The following is a 9,795-nucleotide window of genomic DNA, read 5'->3' on the forward strand; positions in this document are numbered from 1 at the left end:
TATTGGTTACCTATGCAAATATAACAACCCTAGTTTAATTAAAAAAACAAAAACCATGCTACTTAATCAATAAATATCAAAAAATACATAACTTGCATATAGTATGAAGCTTACACGGTTCCAGCCATATGTTGTATTTGAGTTTAATCAATAATCATGACAATATAACTAAACATCCATGAATAAGAAGAAAACCATATATCATGTAGGTGGAAAGGTTGTTACAATGTCAGAGCTTCATTGTCAAAATTAACCCTCTTCTTCTTCGTGGCATGAGTACTAAAGCCCAACATGTAACAAGTAAGTTGGATGTCAAAAAACATCTATAAGAGCAATAAGAGCAAGCTCATAACTAGAGTACAATATCTACTTATTCCAAATAAATTCATCCCTAAATGTCTTTGATTCTCCTTTTGCACACATCATATCTAAAACCTTCAAGAAATTTTTAATCCACAGTTTTTTATAACCCACACTTTTAATAATTTTTTTTAGGTTCGCCTCTCTTCCTTCTTCCCCTTTACCCCTTTAATCAAACTCTATCTGGCCTATATAAAATACCCAGCCAAAGTCACTCTTCTCAAACCCTAAATCCTTAGTCTCGGTTAGGATTCGCGTAAAATATAAAACTTGGTTGGCCTTTGCTATTTCTATTTACCTCCTCGAATGTGGTAGCAACAGTTTCTTAAAGAAAGAAAACAGAAGAAAACAAAAACATGTAAGCACTACTGCAACCTAAATTCGTATGGGAATAAAAATTGAAATTAATAAACATTGTGCGTTGGCCGTTTCTGTGGTTTTTCTCTCAAATGGCAGCAGAGATAGATAAAGGTGTTGCCACTTTCAATGGCGAGCGAACGAATTCGAAGTGAAACCAAGGAAATTAAATGGAAGCGAGAAGATGAAAACCAAATAGGTACCTTAGCAGAAAGAAAGAAATTGTCGCTGCCATAAACGCTTTCGTTGAGATTACCAGAGGAAGAAAAACCCAAATCAAACATGAACCGTCGCTTTAGTGATGGAACCGCTTCTCTCGTTGACGTTCTCTGTCTTTCACACGCGCCCATCTATTTCTCCACTCCAACACGCAATTAATTTACCACATCACACAACTTCAAATTATTCAAAAACAAAAATAAAATGCCATGAGTCGGTGACACGTAAGCGAGTTAAAAAGAGGTAAAAAATACCAGGTGAAACTATCGTTATCCTTTTCTGTGATATAGCACATGCAAGCCAACATACATACAACAAACACAACAACTTGAAACATTTCGTCCCTTTTTTTCATGTTCAATCATCTCCCACTACTTAGCTACCTTATGGAGCATTTCTTCTTGTACCATGTAAATATGAAAATTCCTACTTTGTTATTTTGGTTTAAAGTTTATTTTTTCAAATTTTACAGTGTGAAAATGATTTGGGTTGTATAATTTAAAAGTTATATTGTAGGTTGCACAACATTAACTCATTTTTTGGATGAAAGAAATTTGTAGATTGTGTAATTAAAAAAAGTACTGTACCGTCCAAGGAATTGTCGACTTCAACATGCTCATTTTGATTTCGATCCGTTAAATATTTATCATAAAACAATGAGTTTCAGTCAAGGGCCGAGGTTACGAGCAAGGAACCCGAGCAGGATTTTGACCGAGCAGGAATTGGGTCGAGCAAGATTTGGGCCAAGCAGAATTTTTGCCGAGCAGGATTTTGGCCGAGCAGGACGAGCATGAATTGGGTCGAGTAGGATTTTGGCTGAGTAGGGCTTCGGCCAAGCAGGATTTTGGCCGAGCAGGATTTAGGCCGAGCAATAATGGGCCATGCAAGATTTGGGCTAAGGTGGTTAATTCGTTCCTAAAAGAAAAGAATTTAATATCTAGCGAAAAAATAGGAATCAGTTGCTGATATTTAGCCACACTAACACGTTTTCCTACAAATCAAGTAGGTAGGAGGCCTATATAAAGGAGAAGAGAGAAGAGATGGAGGACCTTTTTTGGGGAAATAGAACTACTGAACTCCAAAAAATGGAAAACGCATATCTACCGGTGTAAGAGCTAGAAAGGTAGTTTGTTCTTGGTTTTCGTTTCCCTAGGTTTCGAGACCGGAACATTGGCGCCCACCGTGGGGCCCGGTAAAATGAGGTCCCAACCACAATAACGTGAATAAATCACATTGATAAAGTAGTCCACGATGAAAGCGTCGATGGCGGAGTTGGGAAGGAAAAGAGATGATAGGTCTTTTGATGCTCGATGACGAGGGCTCGTGATAACCTCTGATGAGGTTTCAACGGTGGCGATCTTAACAAAGCTGAACGGAGAGGTTAGCTCTAGGCCGACCTTGAAGATATAAGGGATCCGACGATGGTCATCCCTAGGTCTCCTCCACAAACACAATGTTGGGCGGAGAGGTAGGCTCTGGGCCAACCTCAAATCAGGAAGTGGCTCAACATTAATCAGCCCAAAATCTCACGAACAAGCACGAAGTTGGATGGAGATGTAGGCTCTCGACCGATCTCCACTATATCCTCTTTATAAACTTTTCAATTATGTTATTTTTCCTTATCATTAAGAGCTCGTGAATTACTAATTTTGCAAGGCAACAAAAAAAAAGACTCAAACTCAACGGGAAAACAAGTTGGCCTCTGCCAAATAAAAAATGCCTAAAGTAGATCAACTCCTACAATCTACACATTCCATCTTGGTTGGAAGCGAAGCAGGCAATAACTTGTCTACACAAAAACTACCATTGTGATTTACTTGTTTGATATTGAGGGCTCAACTCGGATTCGACCTCGCTACGAGCGAGAGAATATCTCAGTACGTTGAGGACTCAACTCGGATCTGACCTCATTACAAGTGAGAGAATATCTCAATACGCTGAGAATTCAACTCGGATCTGACCTCGCTACGAGAGAGAGAATACCTCAGTATGTTGAGGACTCAACTCGGATCCGACCTCGCTACGAGCGAGAGAATACCTCAGTATGCTGAGGACTCAACTCAGATCTGACCTCACTACAAGCGAGAGAATATCTCAATACGCTGAGAATTCAACTCGGATCTGACCTCGCTACGAGAGAGAGAGAGAATACCTCAGTATGTTGAGGACTCAACTCGGATCCGACCTCGCTACGAGCGAGAGAATACCTCAGTACGTTGAGAACTCAACTCGGATCTGACCTCGCTACGAGCGAAAGAATACCTTAGTACGCTAAGGACTCAACTCGGATCCGACCTCGCTACGAGAGAGAGAATACCTCAGTACGCTGAGGACTCAACTCGAATCTGACCTCACTATAAGCAAGAGAATACCTCAGTATGCTGAGAACTCAAGTTGGATCCGACCTCGCTACGAGCGAGAGAATACCTTAGTACGTGGAGAACTCAACTTGGATCCGACCTCGCTACGAGCAAGAGAATACCTTAGTACGCTGAGGGCTCAACTAGGTCTGACCTCGCTACGAGCGAGAGAATACATAAGTCCGTTGAGGACTCAACTCGGATCCAACCTCGCTACAAGCGAGAGAATATCTCAATACGCTGAGGACTCAACTCGGATTCGACCTCGCTACGAGCGAGAGAATACCTTAGTACGCTGAGGGCTCAACTCGGATCCGACCTCGCTACGAGAGAGAGAGAGAAAGAGAGAGAGAGAGAGAGAGAAATAGAGAGAATATCTCAGTACGCTGAGGACTCAACTCGGGTCTGACCTCGTTGCGAGCGAGAGAATACCTCAGTACGTTGAGTGCTTCAGTAGGCCGACCTCAATTTTATCATTTTTATGTCGAGGTCTCCCTCGGGCCGACCTCATGTTGATCATCTTACTTGTGTTATGTTGAGGTCTCCCTAAGGCGGACCTCAGCTAGATCAATTTACATATTACTTGTCTTATATTGAGGTCTCTCTCAGGCCAACCTCAGGTTGATGATCTTACTTGTCTTATGCTGAGATCTCCCTCAAGTCGACCTCAATTTTATCATTTTTACGTCGAGGTCTCCCTTGGGCCGACTTCAGGTTGATCATCTTCCTTGTGTTATGTTGAGGTCTCCCTAAGGTCGACCTCAACTAGATCAATTTATATATTACTTGTCTTATACTGAGGTCTCCCTCAGGGCGACCTCAGGTTGATGATCTTACTTATGTTATGTTGAGGTCTCCCTAAGGCCGACCTCAGCCAGATCAATTTATATATTACTTATCTTATGTTGAGGTCTCCCTAAGGCCGACCTCAGCCAGATCAATTTAAATATTACTATTCTTATGTGAGGTCTCCCTTAGGTCGATCTCAACTTAATCATTTTACTTATCTTATGTCGAGGTCTCCCTCGAGCCGACCTCATATGTTGAGATCTCCCTCAAGCCGACCTCAACTTGATCATTAGGAATTGGGTCAAGCAGGATTTTGGCCGAGCAGGATTTGGGCCGAGCAGTAATTGGGCTGAGCAAGATTTGGGCCAAGGTGGTTAGTTTGTTCCTAAAAGAAAGGGATTTAATATCCAGCGGAAAAATAGGAATCAGTTGCTGATATTTAGCCACACTAACACGTTTTTCTACAAATCAGGTAGGTAGGAGGCCTATATAAAGGAGAAGAGAGGAAGAGATGGAGGACCTTTTTTGGGGAAACAGAACTACTGAACATCAGAAAATGGAAAAGTCATATCTACCTGTGTAAGAACTAGAAAGGTAGTTTGTTCTTGGTTTTCGTCTCCTTGGATTTCGAGACCTGAACAAGTATATTTGACTTTTGAATTTAAAAGAGTGTTTTTTTTTTTCATTTCTAAATTACACAATTTGGATTTTTTTTTCTTTAAAAGAACTTAGTGATTTTAGAATTCGAAAGTTGTCTGTATATTGTACAATCCGAAATAAGGATCAAGAAGGCTTATATCGGAATGCAATGTGATACTGCCTTAGAGGTAGAAAATGTAAGAGTAGGAAAAGATACTATGGGAGGAATGAAGGCAAAAGAAGAAAAGAAAGGACTAGTGGTGGTGACTTAAAAGATAAGACACGACCAAAGAAGAAAGAAAGGACCAATGGTGATGTAAAAGATAGTAGAAATTAAGGATGTTTTTGTCTTTTACGTATCCCTATGGAGGTTCAGGAACAAAAGGTGCAGGAACAAAACTGAGGATGCATGAAGAAATATCCTACCTTAGTGAAACGATGCAAAAATTGCGGTTTCTGTACCTAACGAAATTACAAAGTGTACGTAGAATGACTTATTGGTTGTGTAAATCCTTCTGGCATCAACAATGACTTATTGGTTGTGCAATTCATAAATGACTTTCAAACTTCACAATTCAAAAGCTTGTTTTTTACACAAAAAAAAAAAATACTTATGAATTGTAGGCGCTCCCAGATTTCACAATTCAACAACTTTTTTTATAAATAAAATGACTTCTAGGTTATGCAAAAATGACTTTGAAGTTGTACGATCCAAAAGTCAGAAAAGATTTTGAATTGCACAATCCAAAGAGAAAATCTTCCAGATTGCACAATCTATAATTTACAATAACTTCCAAATTATGTAATCTGGGAACATTTTTTTCATGCAAAAATTGACTTCCCAATTGTTTTGTAAGGAAGTCTTTTTAAGTTTTTCGATTGTACAATCTAAGAATCATTTTAAAAGCATTGTTCTATGTAAAAAATGACTTACAAAAATTCACTTTTTTCCTAAACCAAATGGACAATTGGGGATTTTAATGTATGTGGATTTCTAAAAGGAATGAAGGTGTAAAAGAAATTATGGAGCTGAAAAAATAAATCTCCTACCGAAATAAGTTAATAAGTTAGATGTACTAAATTTCTAAAACTAAGTCGCTCAAAAATGAACAAACATAAGTTGTGATATATTTTGCTTAAGTTATGTCACATGCATTTTATTTCCCATGGTTGTGGTAAGTCATATATTATGATATATTCAACATTTTAGATAAAACAAGTTAAATGATTTAAATTTCGTTTGAGTATAAGAACTTGTTCTTTTCTATAGAATGTTTGAGTATGCTTCTTTACGCAATATAATTTGATAAAATATATAAGCTTTGGCAAATGTTCTTAGACATCTTTTAAACGTTGAAATCTTCATGGTTTAATCCTAAGGAACTTTCATTTTCTTTGAAAATTAAAATAATAATGTCTAAATGATAACAATAACACGTTTTTTATGACAAAATTTAGGAGTAACAATACGGACTAATCTAATCTGCCTAAGTTAGATCGGTCCGCCACAAGAAAATCAATTTTATTTTCTTAATTTTTTAAAATTCTTATAATTATATATAGATGTATATATTAAAGGTATATTATGAATATTTTTTAAATTTTAATTAATTAATTTATATTATTGAGCAAATTAAATCAGCTGTTATATTTACATATTAAATTATTACATTATAATTAATAATTGAAACTTAATTTATGATAATAGTTTAAATATATTTTCATCCTTTACATAATATAATACACACACAAAATTAAAAATATTTCTTTATTTTAATTTCTATCATAAAAGGGTTAGTAAGTTAAAAATTTCAATTTAGTTCGTCGAGTCAAGCTCATTTTGTCATTCATAACAAAACTAATATTATTTGTTATAGTAAAATAAACGCGATTCTTAGACTTTGAAGATTTACTCTCAATTGTCTAGTATAGTCTTTTAAGAATTAGATATCATAAATGTTTTGATCATAAACAAAAAAGTATATTCAAAGAATTTTTCAGACTCTTTACAAGATCATTTATAACAATGTGTGGTAAGAATATGGGACTACATAGACGATAAACACATTCAAGAAAAACAATAAAAGTAAGATATTATTCAAAAACAACCAGCAGACTATCTAGGGAAAATAAAGTTGACCACACATATACAAAAGACAATCTAAACATAAAGATCACCCTACAATCAAAGCATGTTGAACACATATGTTCAAATTGAATAAACTAGTTCTAGAAGGTTATGGGCGCATATGATAGGCTTGGAGACTAAGCTGGTGTTCTTTTCTTTTCAAGACATCTCCTTTAGACCTAGTTTTTAGAAGCTTAGTTTGTCTTTTTATGTGTACACCCTTTGGCTTTGTATTTTTGCTAAGAGGCTCCTCACCCTAAAGGGTTAAATGTTTTGAGAAAATACACACATTATATTCAACCATTGTGAGTGCTCTCCTTTAGGAGTGTTCTTCTCTTAAGTTTTATCTTGAGATTTGCACTCAAGTGGTGGCATCCTCACTCATCTTAGCTTAGTGATCCTTTGTGTCCCCTTAAGTGGCGTGCTTACCTTGAGCTCCTCATCACCTCTTTTTGTCTTCTATCTTTGTTCACCCTTTCTTTCTTTTTAGTTTCATATGCATGCTTTATTCGAACATTTTTATTTCTATTGCCTTCATTTGTTTTCTTGTTTAACTAAACTTCTCCTCTTCTTTTGAGCTCCTTTAATTGCACATTCATATCTAGATAACATTGGTTATCTTAATGTCCAATGAGAATCTTCATGGAGCTTTCTTAATCAGCATAACATTATATTTTCTAACATTTAAAATGGGTCTTTATTAAAAATAATGTCAAATGGGAAGATTTCCTTGAAGTCTTACGTAGTGTTCGTATGAGGGAATTCTACTATTGAAGCAAATTTGAGAGAGTTGATTTTGGTATTCCAAGCAAATTTGAGAGAGCCAATTTTGGTATTCCAACGCATTCGTTTGTGATTATTTGAAGGGATATGCGAGAGCGTATTTGGGGGATAGATGGATTAATCCATCCCCTCAAAACTGTGAAGATACTACATGTGGTTTGGACAGATGACGAAACTACCCTTGCTCACGTTTCCAAAAGCATCTGCCAGATTCCTTCCTCTGTCGAGATTCTTGATCAATATTCTCTGGTCAACTGAGCAAGATTTTGTCCTGCATTGCTTATTTTTCGAAGATCAATTTAAAATGGAAGTAGTAGTGTGATTGTGAATGCTGATCCGACTCGCAGTGGTGTTTTGAGAGGTGAGTTATGGTGGGTGTGTGTGTGTGTGATTGTTGAGTGCATGGAGGGGAAGAATATGAGGTGGTTTGGGGTGTGGTGGTCGAGGAAGAGGATGAAGGGGTGGCAGTGGTTGCCCGAGGTGGTGGTTATGGTTGGACGTTGGACGTGGTCGGGTGGTGATATGCACCAGTGTTGCGGTGCTGCATTGTGTTTTGAGAAGTGGATGGCACCGACCGGTGCCTTGGTTTATAAAGGGATGACACCGGTTACGACACCTGTAACGCCCCAATTAATTAATGAGCGTAATTAAAGGAAACGTCACATAATTATAATATAACAGCGCAGTTCTGGGGTTTAAACGTAAGACTTTACAAAATAAGGCACACCACGATGCCACAAGAGATAAAAGAGTATCATAAAAGTCTGCTGGAACACTAGCATATAAAGACTGACAAATACATAGGCCGTAGCCCTCAAGATATCCCAAGAAAACTAAGTTGTAGAGTCGCCTCCTCCCTGATGACCACGATGATCCCTCGCGTCTGCTCCCATCGATAAATTGATGATCATCGCAAAGATAGAAACACGACATACAAGGCAACCAACAAGAAAAGGGTAAGTTAGAGCCAATCAACATCTTTATCATACAATTAAACATACTTTCGCCATCCAATATTAGTACCACATCCAAGCATGTTAAGACTTTCAATCAATACACTACGACTCGACTCGACTCATTCGGATATGTATAACTTAGTCAGATTCAGCGGATGCTTGCACTTGTGGTGGATACCTCTGCTCGACCCTGAGCTGCTCATCTCCGAGCTATGTGTTACAAGTGTTACGATGGATCAATTTTCCCTCACCACAAGGTTAGCCCTTAATGAATTTCAGACCCCCTACTACTCTCACCACAAGAGTCAGTCCACTCTAAGTGAGACTAAATGGCTCCTTAGAGTGTCAGGATGCAACCTTAACTTGAATCCTTACCTAGTTATACAGATGGGGCACCACCACGGACACCCACTAACAAGGGCCATGGAATTACGTCCCGACCACTGAAGCGCGACCTTGAAAGTCTCACCTAGAGACCCCAAGGAATTATGCACTGACACAAAAGAATACAATCATTCAATCAATAATATTCACCATGCGAAGATACCCTCGTTATGTCAACCTTTAAAACCGTTACCTTTCACATTTCCAGAGCCAACCCATTCCGACTCATCATAATCCATCCATGTACATAGGATCTAATTCATCTCATTATCATGACACTTTAACAACACCAATCTGATTTAGTTCACATGCCAATGCTCATACCAAACCCATCATTTATAATTCATGAATCATGCTACGTATACATCGCACTTCATTATAAACATGTCCCTCATCATAACATTCATACCCAACCAACACAGATAATCCAGAAATAAACAAACATTCAAACTCAGCGCTGTCTCGCCCAGCACCTTGCTCGGGCTGAGGAGTCTCGCTCAGGCGAGTCCCCCTCCGCCTAGGCGAGGGCTCAAACAAGAACAAGAAAGCAGCGCGGGATCTCGCTTAGGCGAGACCCCTCTCGCCTGGGCGAGTTGTGTGCTCGCTCAAAAACACACTCTGGTCGCCTGGGCGACCACTCGCGCAGAAAGCTCTGGGCGAGCCTCTGCACATCTCGTCTGGGCGAGTCAAGCTCGTCTGGGCGAGTCTATCAGTGTCTACCACTGTTCATACCTGCACAACGCGTACACACACCCAACAGGGGTTCCAGCCAACCCAGACATTCATAGAAATGCACAAACTCGAAGAATTCACAAACCAC

This window comes from Vigna unguiculata, chromosome 11 (assembly GCF_004118075.2).
Source record: "Vigna unguiculata cultivar IT97K-499-35 chromosome 11, ASM411807v1, whole genome shotgun sequence".
Taxonomy (NCBI): Eukaryota; Viridiplantae; Streptophyta; class Magnoliopsida; order Fabales; family Fabaceae; genus Vigna; species Vigna unguiculata.